General features: G+C 42.7%; 1 protein-coding gene across 5 annotated transcripts in view; it reads right to left on the reverse strand.

The window, feature by feature from the left end:
- CHL1 (cell adhesion molecule L1 like) overlaps positions 1-19,413 on the reverse strand; it is a 434,380-nt gene that overhangs the window by 386,664 nt on the left and 28,303 nt on the right. Inside the window, exon 1 of one of the 5 annotated variants that reach the window (XM_069206368.1) lies at positions 1,793-1,905. The exons of the other annotated variants lie outside the window; for them this stretch is intronic. The gene's annotated coding sequence lies outside the window, so the exon portion shown is untranslated. Of the gene's footprint in view, positions 1-1,792; positions 1,906-19,413 lie in introns of those variants that run through there. 5 annotated transcript variants of the gene reach the window in all.

Raw genomic sequence — 19,413 nt, forward strand, 5'->3', positions numbered from 1 at the left:
ATCCGAGCTGCAGCGGTAAGCACTTCTCTTTCAGACGCCTGGAGACAGCCAACAATGGGGGACTGAACGGCCAGCTGCTGTAAAATAACATCACACTCGGCGCTGGCATCCGCGAAGAAGTGACTATGATTAATCGCACTTTCTATACGCTACGCCACATTGACGAGCCAGAATTATCAGAACCTCATAAATGGCAATTTCGTCTGCAGCCTCCATGCGCATCGTAATTCCGTAGACTCCGAGCCCAATTTAGCAGAGAAAGGGAATATGAAATTCCACCAATTAGTCAACCTTCATTCCTTCTCTGAAACCCCAAATTCTGCACAGACTTCTTGACTGCAGATCCTGCACAGACTCTAGCTTTACGGCAAATCCGGCGTAGTCTCCAGCTTTACTACATATCCAGGGCAGTCTCTAGCTTTACTACAGCCTGTGCAGCGTCCAGCACTTAAGCATATATTGCCCAGTCTCCAGGTTAATGTTAGAACGTCAATTTTCCATCTTTACTGCAAAAGCTACACAGTCTCGGGCTTTACATTAGACACTGCACGGTCTCCACTCCAGCTTTACTCAACAGCCTGCAGAATTCCTAGCTTTACTCGACATCCTGAGCAAACACCAGCTTAATGAAGGAGCCTGCGCAGTTTACAACTTTACTGAAAATGCTGCAAAAACTCGAACATAACACCAAATCCTGCACAGTCTCCTGGTTACCTGCAGATAATGCACAGTCTCCAGTCCTACTGCAGACCCAGCACAGTCTTCGGGTTTATAGTTTGTGGTATTGGGGGGCACGTTCCTTTTGACTGGCAGGTGTAATTGTGGTTCCGTCGAACGTTTCAATGAAATGTAATTTTCTATTTCCCTAATTTTGACCCAGTGGACTAATTTGCACCAGTTTTAGCAATCACTAGCAAAGTCAGATAAAGTCCGGAAAAACTATTTTTTGTATACCAATGCAGAGGAAAAAAGTTCAGGTGGGAGGGGCGTGAAAAAAGTTGTGATTTCCCATCGTAGCTGCTATGAGAAATGTTTTCTCTTGTTCACAACCCAAACCACTAAATTAATTCACATCAGATTTTCAGATTTTGGCATGAAAGTAGAACATTACTCAGTGATCTTTTGCTTGTTAACTGTAAATCCGTCCAATAGCTTTTGAGATATAAGTAACTAAAACGTTGAATAGGAGGCTTTAAAAGAAAAACAAATTTGAACTACACATATCAGGCTTGAAACACCAATTCGTCAATGGTACAAAAACAAAGAGCTATCAAGTGAACAACATGACAGGTCAGTAGTTTTGCATGCTTGAGCTAGTAGCTAAAGCTAGAAGCTCAGTTTTTAACTGTGTTGTTTTTTTTCCAGTGACATGAAACACACATTTAATATTGTAGTACAGAAAATATGTCACAGGAAAACACTGTTTACTGTCTAACAGATTGCATGTTACAATCACTTTATGGGAGGCACATCATCGATATGATTTCTTTCACAGCACAAATTTAACTCCTGGTATCCTGCTTTTGCTTAAATGCCTTAATGCCTTTTTATGATTAATAATCATAAAAAAAGTCTAACTAACCAACCGTAAATGCAGGACTGCATAGAGAGATAGAAAGATAGATAGATAGATAGATAGATAGATAGATAGATAGAAATCGTGTTTTAGCCTTAAGTTATTTAAAGACAGCCCTGAAGCAGGAAGAGGATGACATACTGAAATATTCACGTTTGGGCAACTTCAGAGCTGGTTAAGAAGAAAGAGCAGAGGAAAAGTGATGCCCTCACTCACCAGCATGCTTGACAAGATCAACTGCCCACATGCCCAGCGAAGCAGAACAGTAGAGGGGGGTTCCGTTCCACCATTTTTAAAAATACGCCTCCAAGACAATCATCTTTTGTCCCTGTGATGGATCAAAATGCCCAGAGGGGTGAAGGCTTCGCCACTATCAATGGAATACTGAAACGTGCCACGACACAACGTCTTGTACCGGTTTCAGGCTTTCTTCTTTTCACACAACCTAACTGGCCAAGGCTTCATTAACGTGGCTTGCTAGAAGCAGTCTGCGTCTGTGTTGTGTCTGGCAGGTCCATTCCTGAACTTTAAAGGCAAGAAGAGCTGCATTCCAGAGAGGGATGGGCTGAGTGGAATGCTTAGGATTCTGCACATGTCCCCTTTGGGTATGTTTGTGACCAGCACTAAAAGAGATATAAAGCATGCTAAATTAACATATTTTAATATATTCTCAGTGAGGTTTTGTGCCAAGCAAGTGACTGCAGTAAACCAAATATGTAAATAACTAAGGGGGCGGGGGATACCCTTCCCCCAAGAATGAAAATTGATACTGACTGTCTCCACAATTCTTAGGGTGATAGGGAAATATAGGTTCCACCACTAAAGATCATCAATTAAACAGAGCTCCTGCACTCAGCAAGCTCTTCTCCCGACGGCGGCTCGAGGATGAAGCCTAGATCGATTAAAAAAATTGAGCTGTTCAGCTGTTTAAGAGAGAACTTTTGGTGAAAGTAATATCATTGCACATGTCTTTTGACGTTGAAAGTTAAGTATAAGTTGCTTTCTTTAAACAATGCCAAAAGACACAAAGACAAATGTGATCCCTCCTGCTTCTTCTCGTAGCTATGCTAAGAGAGCAATTGTATATCTTAAATGTGCAAATAATTGACACCTAAACTCAAAAAAAAATGTATCAACACTTCTAGAAAAAAAAAAAGATCTACATTTTGAAATCTCACTGTGCCATGGTAGCATACAGTGTCCGGTTTGCCCGATAAGAGAGATCTAAACCATTAGTATACTGAAATGGCGACTAAACAATGTTAGCAAATTAAGCATTGCAGAAGTGCAGTGGGAACCAAGCTGTGCAATCGAAAATTGAAGAAGGTTGTGTATTTCTTTAGGAACCTTAGAACAAATGAGAAGCAAAGATAGAAACTGAGTGTAAACCTCATCTAGTTATTTATTACCGGATGAGTAAATAAAGTACTCTTTGACACAATGGCACCGCAAGCCACCCAGAAACAACAAAATTACCATCATAAAGCCGTCTGAATCCAGGGCTTATATTCTTCCTTCCCATACCAATTGTGAACACACTACCTCCTGCATGAGAAGTGAACAGTTCTTGAGAGTATGAGTCCGCTTTGTTTTCCCAAGGAGTGGGTTATGGATGCTTTTAACCCCTTAGATCAATGAAATGCTGATGCGGAGATGCCCTAAGGCACATTCAACGCAAACTTCAGGCAGCCTTAGGAAATTCAAAGTAAGCCACACCGTTGCAAATAGAAAGAGCAAAGAACTGCATGAAGCAGCTCCCGGGATAAAGAAAAGAGCATAATCACATTACCCAGCAGACACAATCCCAGTAAACGATAGGGGTAGTCTGTTGGCTTGTCAGGCGCGGTTCCTCCGCTATGGTGCAGGAGCGTTGCCCCCACCAGCAGCGGGAGCTGCAAAATGAAAAATAAAAAGTAAATAAATATTGTTTATTATCATTTTTATTTTTCAGGGGGCGGGATCATGGGAAATGAAAGGGACGGAGAGGGAGTGCACAGCACTTCACTCAGTGCGCATGTATGTTTGGCATGCCGTCTCGGGCCGGCCAAACACACATGCGCTCTGGGCTCTGTCCACCCCGGCACGGTGTTGCCAGGTTGGAGAGGGCAGGTAGAGGCCCCCACTCTGCCTCGAAGCACCAAGCCAGGGCACTCCAGTCAATCCTAACGCTGCTCTCATGGGAGAGCAACATTGGGATTGGTCGCAGGGCAGGTGGGAGCCAGTCCCTGCAGCGATTGGAGCAGGAGCCAGAAGAGCGGCAAGGCAGTTGCAGCGGCAGAGGTAAGTTTATTTTTATTAAATTTCTTTATTTTGTTGTTCTCCTGCCCTACCACTTTGCCCCTACAGGAGCCGCCCCTGTGACTCGTATGTATTTAATCAATCATTATTTTACAAAAAAACAAATTCGAATTCCTTGCAACCTTCAGGGGACAAAACCTGTGAAGCTATAATTTAGGAACTATCCCAAATGCAATCAATTGTTACAAACTGTGAAAACACTTATGTTATATTATATTATGTTATGCTGTGTGTATTTGTAAAGTGCACCATCAACCGCAAGGGTATCCTGGCACTGAGCAGGTGTGTGTGCCTACCCCTGCCTATGGTAGATTGGTTAATTGAAAAGTCAGGTCTTTATATTCTTGTGGAATTGTAGAAGAGGGGAGAAGGCTCTGATGTGGAGTGCGAGGTAATTTCAGGCTTTAAGGGTGATGTAAGAGGATGTTTGTCCTCCTGATCTGGCTTTGGGAATGTGCGGGATGTGAGCGAGAAGGAGTGCTATGAGGCGAAGGAGTCTGGGTTGTTGGTAGAAGGAGATGTGACTGTTTTGGGTGTGGGTCCAAATTCAGCTGGCCAACAATTGTGGATCCCATTGTGAGGTATTCTGTCTTGTCAGTGTTGAGCTTGAGAGAGTTGGGTTATGAAATCAAATAAAGTGTACAAACATTATTAACTCACATAAAATCTAGTTTAGCTCGGTTAGTTAAGCAAAAATTATGCATCTCATTTAACACTTTAGCTGATAGGCCTTTCTCCTCCACCCCTCACTTTTTTGCTATTTAGTGTAGTTTGCGTTTTTGTCCCCATAAGCTATCCACACCAATTTAGTGCCTTTTTTCCCAACATCCAGGGGATTCTAAAGGTGCCCAGTGTTTGTGGATTTCGATGGCAGGAACTGAGAAAATATGCAAAATATCGCAAAATATTGTTTTTTTAAGAAAATAAGTAAACTGTACTCTAGATAAAAGTATCTTTTTTTTCCGAACAGTGGCATTCACAAATGGTTTGCTGTACTAAAATCATCATTATCCAATCTTCCTGGAACACACAAAGCAGAATGAAAAAAAACTAATTTTGTACCACAATTGTAGCATCTTTCTGAGAGGTATACTAATTTTCCTATTTTCTGTGCTCTCACCCTACTTCTAGTTTGTGGTGAAAACCAGTGTGAAATCCATGGGTTATCCAGAAAAGTAATAGATTTCTGAAAAGTAAAATAAATTCTGAATTCAGCAAGGGGTCATATGTGTATATCTCTCAAAGTTTTCTCAAGGAAAACAACTGGTGAAAAAAATAAATATTGAAAATGAGTAGGAAAAAAGCACATTTGTGACAACATTTTAATCAGTAACTTTTTTCACAGTGGTAGATTGACAGAAGCAATATCCCATTACATCTGCTGGATGCTTCTGGTTGAGGGAATATGTAGGATGTGTAGGCTTCCCAGGAACCTAAAGTACCCACAGCAAGCTGAACTGCACAGTACAATGGTTTTTCACTGAGTACCAAATATAGACCAATTCTTACAGCAAAATAGGCAGAGTCAATAATGAGCATTAAAAAAAGTATGTGTTTCTGAAATGGTCACCTAATATAGGGTTTAGGGTTAGTGGATATTTCTACATCTCTGAATGTGTGGGTAACTGTATTAGCGTATGATCTGGAGGGTATTTTTCAAAATGTCATCTTTCTTATACACTAGTTTACATTTGAAAGGCACAAATTCAGCAAAATCCAACAGGTAATAACAAATGCTCTACTATTCTATTCTCCCACTAGTCTCCCGATAAAAATGGTACCTCACTTGTGTGGGTAGGCCTAGTGCCCACAACAGGAAATTGGCCAAAATACATCATGAACGCATCACATTTTTTCACCCAAATCTGACTCTTTTATTCCAATGTGGGTTGTTCTAGATTTTAGACCCTGGCTCAGCTGGCACCAGAGGAAACCTAGCCAACTTGTGCATTTTTTAACACTAGACCCCAAGGGGTATTCAAGGTGGGCTGACTTGCATGGCTCTCACCACATATTTTGTTACCAAGAATGCCTTGCAAACCTTAAACTTTGACTAAAAATCATATTTCTCTTAAATTTCTATGATGGAAAGTTCTGAACTCTGTGGAGAGCCACAAACTTCCTTCTACCCAGCATTCCCTGAAGTCTCCTGATTGTTGGACCTGGCCTTTTTTCAGGGTCATCGCCAAACTTTGTGCCTCCTTCCTCCTATTTTTTCTGACCTCTTGCTGTTAGCTCTAGGACTCTGAGCACTTTATCACAGCTGATCAGTTCTAAAGGGCAGGTGCTCTCCCTTCTAAAGTTGGTATGATTGGCTTACACCTAATTTGGACATTTAATTTACCTGAACAGTGGTATCCCTATACCCAGGGCCTGTAACTTAAATGCTTCTGGTGGGCCTGCAGCACTGCTTGCGCCATCCACTGAAGTAGCCTTTCAAAACGGTCTCAGGAATTCAAGCGCAGGGCCTGCGTGCGTAGTTTACTGCCACAGGGACCTGGCATCTAAATTTACTTGCCAGGTCCAGAACTCCTCTTTTACTACATGTAAGTCACCCCTATGGTAGGCCCTAGCTAGTTCTATGGGCAGGATGCTTTGTATGCTTTGTATGAAGAAGGCAGGACATGTGCCTGGTTGTGGGGCTTGTCCTGGTAGTGACAAACAGCCTATTTGATTCCTCACTGCTGTGAGTGCTGCCTTGCTCAGAGGATTGCATAGGAAATGTCCTGCCTTATGACGAGGGGGTTGTCTGATCTATGAGGGGTATCGTAGGCATGTTTGGTATGGTTGTAATGGTAGTGAGAAATGCTGCTTACTGATGTAGGTGGACTTTTTATTACCATTTTGGAAATGCCACTTCTAGAAAGTGAGCATTTCTCTGTGCTTTTGACTAAGTTGTTTTGCAGCTGGACTCCAATCCACGTCTGGGGCAGGGTGACAGCTGGGCTTTGTGCATACTTTTCAGACAGCCTGTAGACAGGAAGGGTGGAGGTGTCACAGAGGTGCATCTCCATATTGAATGGTCTTCCTGGGCTGAGAGAAGGAGGGTGGGGCACACCTGCATTTGTAAAGGCGGTTGCCTGGCCTCACACAAAAGGGTTGTTTACCCATGTTACATCTTACATTTCAGTGATGGATACTTCTAGAATCTGAAGGAATTCACAACATTTCTGCCACCCAGCCCTGCCCCACCTGTGCTGATAAAACCGCTGCCCCACGTGTGTGGCTGGGCCTATAGCCATGACAGGAATGGATCAAACCAAGGACAATGGGAGCCATTGCGTAAATACTTCTATTGATCTCCTTTAGATCCATTCCCTCCCTGGCGCTAGGCCCAGACATACAGGTGGTGCAGGGTTTTTATCAGCAGTAGTGCACTATTGCTGGGTGGTGGAAATTGAGTGTATTCCTGCATATTCCAGAAGTTTCCATCACAGAAATGTAGGGACAATGTGTGACTTAAGGCAAAGTTGGAGGTTTGCAGGGCATTGTGGGTAACAAAATGGTATAGGGTGCGTGTGAGGCATATAACCCTGGACTCCCCCAGATGTCTAGTTTTCAAAAGTGTCTGGGTTTGGTAGGTTTTTCCAGGTGGCAGCCTACCCAAGCCCAAAAAGAGCAACCGTTCACTATTCTAAGTGGGATGATTTTGTGAGTTAGCCAAGCTCTCCTGGCCTATAAGTAAAATCAACACCCAAAAGATTCTAATGTCCTCTTACTTGCCATTGGGACAAGATGCTTTAGTTCACAGGGAGAGCACAGACTGTTGCTCTCTTCAGTTGGGGTACGGCATAACTATGCGCATGGTGATGGGCAGCTCGCACCCCTCTTTCTTTAATTCCCTGGTGTCTAGTAGGCTGTCTGCCCTACCCCTCCCAAGGGCAGACTGGGGATGATAAAAACGTTGTTCCTATTCAGTTGGGGAGGTGACATGGCCATGCCCCTGTCCATGGTGGGCAGCCCTGGTGTCTAGTGGACTTTCTGCCCCCCCCACCTCCTTTGGGGGGCAGATTGGGGGTAATCCCATATGACCTTTTCATGTTACCATGATAGTGACGGCCTGTGTAAAAGAGATATTATATATTAGTCTACCACAGCGACTGCATAGCAGTGAAAAGGCATTTTTTGGTTTGCTACTATCCCAATTAGGAGGGAGAGAGGGTCAAAATTGGTAGTTTGATAACATTGGTGACACCATTAAACAAATCAGGATGAATTCTGGCAAACATTTAGCAAGTTTAGTTTTAAGATAGCATTTTTAAATTTGTGGGAATCCATCAACCAGGAGTAAAAAAATTACATTTGCTAATAATTTCGGTGCTGTGTAATGAATTTGCATAAAATTTAGTAGGCTCACAGACGTCAATTCACTTGAATGCCGGGAGTAGCGAAAGTGACATCACACACCCTTTGACCTCCACTTTCACTCACACGTACACATAAATTCATATTTGCATACATTCTCTCTCACATAAACACACTCTCACTTGCACACAACATACAATTTAATGTATTTTTACTTACCTCAGCTGCCATGGAAGGGCATATTTCAGCTAATTGTACTCCATTTTTATTAAACTGATTCTGAATAATATGTTATCATTCACTATTAGCGTGATAACAAATTAACAGAAAACAAAGAAAGTGGAGCCCCAACTGACATCCATAAGGTCGAGCTGCCACTGTGTTCCTGGCACTGAATTTTTAACACTTGAGGCCCCAGGGGTCACAAAGGCAGTGCCAGGGATAGCAAAAGGCAAGCCAGAGGTCACAGCTGCGACCGCTGGGTACCCCCTAACTGACGTCCAAGGGTGACTGCTGGCAAGTTAAGCCAAAACAAGTTCTGACGGAGGAGGAGAGCACTTGAAAGTGAAGTCAACATTTTTTAAATTTGCTAATACCTTGACGTTGCACAAGTGTGCAAAAAATGTGTCAGACAATTAACATGTTTATCCTTCTCTATATCTGTTCAATTTTATGGTGAATTTCAAGGGGCGTGGTTAAGAAGGAGAAGCAAAAATGTGCTGGTATACTAATACAATTGGCACACAAATCTCCACAAAATATGTCATACTTCAACATGTTTAGTTTTCTTATGGTATGTCACGTTTAGCCAAGGGCAGAGATTCCATGCTTCAAGCTTTGTGGGGCAGAATTAAATTGAGGGTCAAAAACTTTGATCTACTAATAAGCTTGGTGCCAATTTACTTATAGGCATAACCGCTGAAATAGAGGAAGTAGGCTTACTTTGGAACTGAATACACAGCAGAAGGTGGTCACATGGGAAACTGATTGCCTGTGGCAAACTCCGCTGCATATAGCCAAAGCTATTTATAGTGGAGATTAGCCACAAGGTGGGTTGGACCTCTCGTCTAGCTTCTCTGGCCATGTCGTCAACATTATACATAAGTGTTATGATTTACCAGTTAACTTACCACACAGCCACCACATATATCCACACAAACACCAATAAAACATTGAAACCGGCTTATTAAAAAGTTATCTTTACATAACTTCTGAAATTGTCAGAGAAACTGTTTAAAGTTAACTATGGTTGGTGTAATGCAAACACATCAAACATTACATCGCAAAAAAACATGAAATACAATGCAAACAAATCTGTTGCAGTGAAATTATGGTGGCATTGCAGAACGTAAAAACATGTGAAATTTGCCAGTAATGGTAATGTGCATGAACTCTAATTTATACCTTAGCTAAGTACTGCTTTACTGATGACATTTCAAATGGCATCATTGATGAAATCAATGATGATCTCTCAAATGCCACTACTGAAGACACCACCAGTGACATCAATGATTTGCTCATTTTTCATCAAGGAAACTGTTAGGTTGTTTACATTAAAGGCACAGTCTCATCTTAACGTCAGTCCTGGCTAATTTAGATGAACATACACAATCACCATCCTGCAACCACAAATCCAACTCCTATTCTCATGGTCCTATCAGCTCGCATCCATCTAATGCAAACAACCGTAATCAATAGTCACCCATCCCCCATAGAACATTAATATACCCTGCATCATACATCCAACCAACAACACAAACCACCACACCTACTGCCACAGGACAACACACCCACCATCATAAGGCTACGTACTGACCATCATATGACTACACAACCACTGTTACATATTTACTGTTATATAATACACAATAAATAAAATGAGCCCGCATATCCTCATCAGAAAAACACACTCCTACGATCATACAACCACAAGGTCAGTACAGAAAACTCACATGCATGCTATCATACACCAAAATACCTACATTTTACGACCATACACAAACCTCAAATGTCCATGCACCCACCACCATACGGTTACACAACCAACAACCTGCCCCCAGTCAGCCACCACAGCCACATCTCATAATCACACACCCACCATCACAAGTCAACACCCACAGATACTCCCTGAATTTAAGAGGTCTGTAAAATCCCAGGTTATGCAGTAACTCCTGTTACTGCACATACTATAAATATGCAACCCGGTTAAATTTCTGATGGTCATATCTCCTGCAATTTGCAGAGTTAAAATGCTCAGTAATTACAGGAACATGGGAATTTTGGTGAAATAAACACAAAAATCTTCATGTTATTTCCAAAGATCCTGTGAACGCCTTGGTGTCTGTTTTTATTAGGTGACATAAATATTGCATTCCATAATGGCCAAATCATAATGAGGGCATAGGCCACACAACCACCAGCATACACCCACATACCCACAATAATCAATACTCAAATAACAACATTTGCCTTCACGCCCAACATCCATTGACTACACACTTACCCTTGAGCAGCCCATAACTCACAATCATACAGCTACCAGCATACAGCCACACAACCACCATAAACAAATCACAAAAAAGCTTTCATCCACCAACACATGCCACCCTACAGCCACAGGAGATAAGAGCATCAACTAACACATAATAAATACTCTGTGCAAACCTGTTGGTTAACTTTTGAAAAATTACTGTGGCAAAAAATAGCAGTTAAAAGAAAGCAAATGGTGAAAATATAAGCACATCGGTAATGTAACTGTTCATTTCAATGTTACTGCTATATATGACATCAGTAATGTCACCAATAATGCCACTTGAGGCGTCATCAGTGATATTGTGTGAGGTAATGAAAAGCACATGTTGTGGTGCTACTTCATGTAGCATACCATAACATATGGTCGTTTAACACCATCAGTGATTCTGCTGACACTGTAACCCATGAGGCAGTTTGATTTGTAAGTGTAATCAGAACCTCAATATCGCAATGTATTATCATATTACATATTACCTGTGCTAGAAATGGGGTTTCGAGTTTGCTAGGGTACACACCTAAGCCAGGCAGAACCCACAACTCTAGTCAGGGCAAGTCAGATATGCACCAAAGATAACCTGTGCTCATTCCCTGGTAGCTTGGCACAGAGCAGTCAGGCTTATCCTCAGAGACTTGTGAAAAGCATTAGTGCAACACAACCATACTAGTGACACTTAAATACACCATAAAAGAGACTCCTCACAGGATTATATAAAAATATACTTCTTTATTAGATATACACCAGTGGACCCAGAAGATACATAAATCATAAATACTGTGCATACTGTGCAAACCATGTGATAATACTCACCCTCCTATCAATGTAAGACAAAACCACCTATTATAGCATCAGGCCAAGAAATGCAGCAGTAACGCATATGAACCGTAATCACTGTGCATCATATAGCGTTACTGAAAATAGCACTCATACCCCTTACTAGGCAAGAATCAGAACAGCTTAAGTCATAAACATTGTATATGAAATATAATCCTTTGGAGCAGGGCTCAGTATTCTGATTATGCAAAGCACAGCAGTAAATACCTTACATGCTTTGAACAACCTGTGGGTACAGAGGTATCTGCACCTATGTTAGAGTCCTGACGGTATTCTTTAATAGGAAATCCATATCACTCCTTCATGAATGCGGAAAGAGTTCTGAGGGTGATCAGGACATCCGTCGTGGTTTGCTCCCTATCACCCGGTAGCAAATCCACCAGGTCCGCTTTATACCCTAGCGGTGGGGGGAAGGCTAAAACTGTAGAATTCACAGGAACACCTTGCTGGGTCCCCCGTGTGAGGGTATTTGTGAAGTGCAACTGCCCATAAGTGCATAGGAAGCTGCAGTAATCACAGAGCTCGTAGCCACCCTATGGCTGAAGGAGACCTGCCTTGGTCTCCCCGGGTGACCAGACACCCCGTTAGAGGTCCAGGCTCAATGGGGACCTGCGTCAGGGTCCTAAAGCTTCCTGCATGGTCATTCTCATGGCACGTGCTGGGGGAAGGTGGGCGTGCTGCAGAATGGACTTCGAAGCAGGAGTTTCTACATTGCACCGACAAAGTGTCCTGCAAGAAGGCCGCTGGGTGGATCCGCATCCACTGCCGGATGATGTGACCAAGAGGGGAGTTGTGCCGGCCTGTCCAGGCAGCTCCTTATGACAGTGGCCTCCTTCTGCCACTCTCGGAATACCATGGAAAAGGAGACACTTGGTGCTTCAGCGGCCCATCGAGCGATGCACTGAGCGCTCCAGGCAGAGAACTCCCTCCCTGCACATAGGGCATTCAGAGACCATGAAGCGCCCACCTGGCTCTGAATGAGATTTAAGGTGCTTACAAACCACGAGTCAGAAAAAATAACCCTATTTGCACTGAAAGTTCAAAGAGCCCTCATCACACACCAGGTGGCTACAAAATGGAAAAGGAAGTGTACTCCAGGCACAAGTAGCACTAAACAAAGTAATGATATAAAACACTCACCATGCGCTGTTTCACAGAAGGCTGGATCTGTCAACCTCAGTACCATGTGAGGATTCCATTGGGGTGGAGGCTCTCAGTGAGTAGAGGACTGCCAGCATGCCCCTGGAGAACACTAGGGGTGGGGCCCAAAGGGAAATAGTAATCAGTAGGCCAGAACATAAGGTAGGTAGTCCAAAGGGCAGTTCCTCCTGGCAAAAGAGAAGTCCTGTGGCAACACAGAGTTAGGGGGCAGTTGGCAGGAGGGCCACAAACAGAAACGCAATCCAATGAGTGCTTTATGCCACACAGCAGAAAGCGAGCAGCAGAGCAACAACAGAAGAGCAGTTCAGATGAGCCCTTTGTGCAGCTCAACAGTCCTTCTGACAGAGGTTTAGTCCCTGTTCCAAAAGTGCTCTATAATCATGGGGTCGAAGACCCTGTGCTCATCATCCAAAATGTCTTTGTTCAGGGGGTGACTTCAAAGGAACCCTTTCATGTGTAACACAAACCCTTTGAAACCTGCTCTGGCTCCAGACATCAGTAGGGGGTAATTCAGCCCTTTGTATGAGGCAGGGACACAGCCTATACAAATGTAAATATGCCCGCCTCCCTCTCTCACAGCCCAGGAAGACTATGAGTATGCAGATAGATGCAGATGACTCTCCTGTTACACCTAACCCCTCCTGTGTTGTGGCTGTCTGGAAAGTATGCACCAAGTGTAGCTGTCACTTTGCCCTAGATGTGGATTGGAGTCAGGCTGCAAAACACTAGAGTCATAGCACAGAGAAATTCCCACTTTCTAAAACTGGCATTTCTAAAATAGTGATGTAAAACCCAACTACACCAGTAAGCAGGATTTCTCACTACCATTAAAAACATACCTAACATGCCCACACTACTCCTTTCATGTCAGAAATTACCACTTAAAAATATATAAGGGGGTTCCCAATGCTAACATATGAAAGGAGCAGCTGTCACAGTACTCACAAATGAAATCGGCCTTTTTGTCACTACTAAGACATGTAATACATAAAGGTACATGTCCTACCTTTTACATACAGAACACCCTACCCATAGAGCTACCTCAGGGTGACTTAGATGTAGTAAAAGGGGAGTTTAGACATTGGCAGGTAGCTTCAATTGTCAATTCAATGTGGCAGTAAGCTGCACAGGTAAGCCCTGCAGTGGCAGGCCTGAGACAATTTCAAAAGGCTACTTCTGTGGGTGGTGCAATCAGTGCTGCAGGCCCAATAGTAGCATTTAATTTACAGGCCCTGGGTATAAGGTGTACCACTTTACAAGGGACTTACAGGTAAATTAAATATGCTAAACAGGTGTAAGCCAATCATACCAAATTTTAGAGTTCTAAAGTTAACAAAAAGAGGGTTAGAAAAATAGGAGGAGAAAGGCAAAAACGTTTGGGAGATAACCCTGCAGAAAGGGCATTTCATTTTATTTTAAAGCATTTAGCAAGAAAATGTGCCTGTCTTAAACAGAAGTATTTATTAAGACTATTAGTTAAAATACTTACTTATATAGTTCACTGTGTATCAAAAAAGAAAGATGAAGGTGTTTTAATATTTAGTTAAGAATATATGGTTTTAGGGAAAGAAAACACTTCTTGATTTTAAACAAAAAAAACACAATATGCCTAGAGAAGTGTTTGGAGTGGCACCTTTTGGTTGGCTGAGTCAAGAGCCTAGCCAAGCAGAACCCGCTAACTCCCATCAAGGGTGGGTGATTACACTTACTGTATAACCTGTGCTCACCCTTGGGTAGCTTGACTCAGAGCAATGAGGCTTATGAGCAATGAGCAATGTGTAAAGCAAAAACACAGCACAAGAGGTCTTTGATGTCCCTGAGAGCTCCTCCGAGAACAAGGGGCATGCCAACCTGCCCATGGAGAGTTACCCTACGGGATGCTACACAGAAGCACGCAATCAGTTCCAGACGTGTCTCTAAGCAGGAAGAGGAGCACAGATCCTCTCCTCAGACAATTATGATCCTGGGTTCCTCTGGCACTGTGCCCACATGGCCCAGCAGCACCAGTTCTGCATCGCAGTAAAGGTTACTCTGCTTGTAGACATTGAGTACCCAGTTATACTAGATGGTTCCTTTGAAGTTGGGGTTAGTTCAAAGGGTTCTCCTTTGAACCACAGATGTCTCCCCTAAATGTCATCCCTGTCTGCTCTGAGGCTCTTAAATGCAAATCTTTATCTTTAGTGGAGCCATGCTCTGCCTCTGAGGCCAAGTGTAAAAAATCTCTTGCCCCAATCTATGTACCCAGGTCCCAAATGGCAGGGATCTCTTGTTCTGGATGCCTACGTTTCATAGCGATCACCTGGGAAATGCACAGATGTGAGCTACCACCATGACCTGTAGGATGAAGCTAGATTTATAAGACACTGGAACCACTTCAGAGCCTAGAAATGCCCACTTCCCCGAAGTGGCATTTCTAGGGCATTAATGACAAAACCACCTTTACCATCAGAAGGGGTTTGCCATCCTGAGTCTAACGATACTAATCATGAGGCTGCTCCCCTGCAATCCACTGCAGCCAGACTTAACAAGACTCATTCTCCGATGTTACCATAGGGGTAGAGCAGCACTCATAGGTAGTGCGAACACTCATGGGTGTTCGGCATTCCCTGGGCTCATATGCCCTGATGCACACCCATTACCGCCAGGGCATGTGGGGCACTTTCGTTAAAGCCACCACAAAGGTGCACGTGTGCCAATACTGGCATGCTCTATCAGGTTCAGTTCCTAAATTAAGGTGCTTATGTGCAAATGTGCACACCCTGGCAAGTAAGGCCAGCTCCCGTACCTAAATAGGAAAATCACCAGGGTGCAAGTTGCAAAATCAGGCAAGTGGTACTTCCAGGTGGATAGAAGTATGGCGCCGGCACTCTCACACTGTGCTTCCAGTGGGAAAGTGCCCAGGGCCAGAAGGCTCTTTGAAAGAACATGCAAAAACAGCCTAGAGACAAGCAAAAAACTTGTCTGCGTGTATGGTCTAACAAGAAGTTACATATTTTCAAAACATCTGCCTTCTCGGTTTCACTAGAAATGGGCCATGATAGATTGCTCAGGTGCTGATTATCTTTTTATGAAACTTATTATGTTTAATACAAAAATAATGACAAAAACATAGCGGAGTGCTCTGAGGCTGCAATTATTTAAATAAAATGTTAAGCTCAGAGGCTAATTAGCAGGTAGTGATGAAATCAGGAGTCAAGGCCTCCTATTGGGCACATTCCCTATTTCACATGAACCCTACAAAGCCAAGGTCATCAGTATTTTTCCTGCACAGAGCAGGTACCCTGGGGAGACCAAATGTAATGTAGATTGCCTGGACAATTTCTTCTGTGATATGTTCTATATCCTACAGTTTAGCTATGTAATGAGGAGACAAGTGGTTATCTGTCACTGGAGGTTTTACAAAGATTCATTATTTAGGGAAAGGGGTCTGAGCACTTACTGGGCAGAAGAGACAGTAGGGACCCTGAAAGAGTTTCCCAGTTCAAATATAGAAATAATTTCTGGTGGATCCAAATTTAGCATGTCTGTGTTTGGACACTGAGTAACAATGTCCAGTTAACACTTCCACATGCCTAATTAAAATAACATATGAAACTAATAAACATCTGAAGGCACCAATACACGAAGTTGGAAGCTGAATCAACTGTTATTGTATCCGTAAGTGTTCAATAGTTGGTTAAACTTCTACAAGCCAACAACTAGAGCAGGGATTTGTAATTACTCAGGTTGAAGTTATAGCAGGAAATATTGCTTGGATAGTGAAGGTTTCAAGATACGCCCTATACACTGAGGATGTTGCAGAGCTCCCCACAGTAGAAGCAGTGTGGTGATTCCCCCGAAAATGATGTGAGGAATAATTTCAAGTGGGAGTGGTTAACAAAGCACTTAGCAGGAAGTGTAGCATGCCAATGTTTTCTCTCAAAAGCAGAACCGTTCAAGTGCCTAGAGCAGGGGGGACCTGATGGGCAGGACTTTCACTTAAGAAAAGGGCACACCGAATAAATCAAAATGGAAATCATTATTTAGTGAACCTTATCCTGGTGTGGCATGGATCAGGTCCAAGTGGACGCCCATTGTCTAGAGCAGGCTTCTCCAATGAGTCGCTGTGAGCTATTTGTAGCTCTCCAGCAACCCGTGAGTAGCTCTCCTGTTGAAGTCCACCCTACTAAATTAGAAGCTTTTGCTTGGTCAAATCCATATATATATTCCAAAATTAAGAAGAGAGTATTCAAGATGAAAATGTGTGAATTTTCAAAGCCCATTAGTTCTAGAATATATTTAAAACTGATAGTTAAATAATAAATCATGCAGATTTGGGAGATGTATTACTAATGTTATTACCTTTGTGTTGTTACCTTGGTGCTAGGGGCACAACAGCTGCAGCTGTTATGTTTTACCCTTGTAGAGGCATTCAAAATTGGCAAATCCGCTTTCACATTACTGCTGGTAATCCTGCACTGAGGTGATCACGACTGGTAATCTTGCAAAGGGTGACCACTGGTATAATCTTTTCTGATGTGTACCGTGCTAATATTAGTAGCTCTCGAAAATGTAATTGACTTTATGTAGCTCTTACTACTGAAAAGATCGGAGACCCCTGGGCTAGAGGGTCCATCTCATCTACTGTATTTGTGCCAAATCTCCTCCTACGTTGCAGGAAGTACACTTTCAACATGATTCACAACACCCTTTACGAACATTAGTTCAATCTGTGGACACAAATGGCATATCTTCATTTACTGAATCAGAATCTATGAAGAGTTCAGCAGGATATGGAACATAAAAATATAAACATCTACAAGTGTGCAGGGTTTTCTACAGTCATGATTTTAGGGTTTGCTATGAGACATGGTTGTTGACTGGGGCAATGTACATAGTTAACCATTGGGAATATGAGGAAAGCCCACAACTATAGAACTTTGTTGGGATTATCAAAATTTAACAGTTTCGTTAACAGCTGGCACATGCACTTAACTACAGTGTCAAAAAGTGTAAAATGTGCATCAATACCAAAACATCCCTATATTTACATATTTGCTGTGAGAAGGGATTTCTTCTAGAAACTATTAGCGAAAAAAAAGAAAAAATGATGCATATGCATTTGAACATTATACAATTAAACTGCCAGTGAAAATACTGGTTTTTGTGGCATTAATAAAGCACACAAGAAATGTTGTGAATCCACAGAAAGTGACTTGTATTAAGAAAATATCAGTCACAGCCTTCCTATTAGTAAAGTTACTGATTCCTTTGTGATTTTTTCTCATTGTGAATAAAAAGACAATGGTGCAATATTTCACTAAATTCTGTCATTCAAAGGCCTGTGTTTGTGAAACACACAGGCTTTGCAACATCAAAATGCAAAGATACAATATAACAAAGGTGTTTGTCAATCGGAAAAGTCTTCCAGACTCAAAAATACTCATTACAAAATGCAATTAGGAGGGTCTTCTCCTAATTGCGATTCCGAATTAAATGTATCAATGGTTTGTGACAAGAACTTGGTGGCAAACTATTGAAAAGCTGTTCAATCCCAAGTTAGGTGGTAATAGAGTCACAAAGGTGAAGTTGCCTTTATGACACAGCTTCTTCTTTAGGAATTGTATCAGGCCGCATCTGGGGGAGCTACCAGCCGCCCTCCAGATGTCTTTACACAAGGGAAACTTATTTAAAGCAGCACCTGTGCCCAGGGCGGACTGGGAACCCAAAGCAGCCCTGGCAATTTTGTTAGAGCAGCCCCCGGGTTGGGAGGTTGGTGGGGGAGGGGGACGAAGCACTGCTGCTTTAGTTCTCTTATTACTGGAGGGTGATATTGCAGCACTGATGCAAAATCGGCCCCCAGTACCAAAACTGGCCCCCACCACTTAAAGACCTGCCCCCACCCTTCCAGCCCACCAGGAATACGCCCGATGCCAGCTATGGCCAGTCTGGCGCTGCCTGTGCTTTTAATCGGCCTGGACTTCTTTTAAAAAATAACATTCTATTTGACAATGCAGGTGCAGCAACAAATGTCTGCTGTCCTTCTCATGCCCCCTTTACAGCATTTGCAGCCAATGGCAGGGGGTTTCAAACAGCGACCTGCCTAATTAATATTTATTAGCCATATGGATTTGTCTCCTTCTGTTAAGGTGCAATTTGTACAGCTCACAACGCAACTTGCATATCAAACCACGTACTGTTTGCAAACCAGTGGGTGTCAAATTCGCCCACCTTGGTTTGAGAAAAGATATTTGTACATCGTGCCCAATATCCCTTTCCAACACCTCAAACATGAAACAGCTGGTAGTTCCCTTGTCACTCAGGGGAAGCTGAAAGTGAGCCGTGCTAAATCTGTTCCCACAGGAAACAATCAGGATCTAGTATACAGCAGTAACCTTTCCAATGTACGAGACATGAAGTTTCATTAAACATTAAAAGTATGCCGCCAAGCAAGCTGCCTCCAAACACAGATTACTACCACGAGACTCCCAACCTTTGATGGCCTTCTGGGTGAGATCATCTTCCAATCCTGGCCCTGAGACATAGGCTGCTGCCTAGGACTAGGTACCAGATGGTGTGTCAGGGAAGCCAAGTTTGAAATAACTCAATGAATAATCTCTGAACAAAGACATGCGACGTAAAACAAAGGAACAAACGAGCGGGTAGAAAAGAGGAAAAGAAAACACAGCATTAGAGGTCAAATAATATCAAACAATATTTATTTATTGAG

Source organism: Pleurodeles waltl, chromosome 9, assembly GCF_031143425.1.
Source record: "Pleurodeles waltl isolate 20211129_DDA chromosome 9, aPleWal1.hap1.20221129, whole genome shotgun sequence".
NCBI classification, from domain to species: Eukaryota; Metazoa; Chordata; class Amphibia; order Caudata; family Salamandridae; genus Pleurodeles; species Pleurodeles waltl.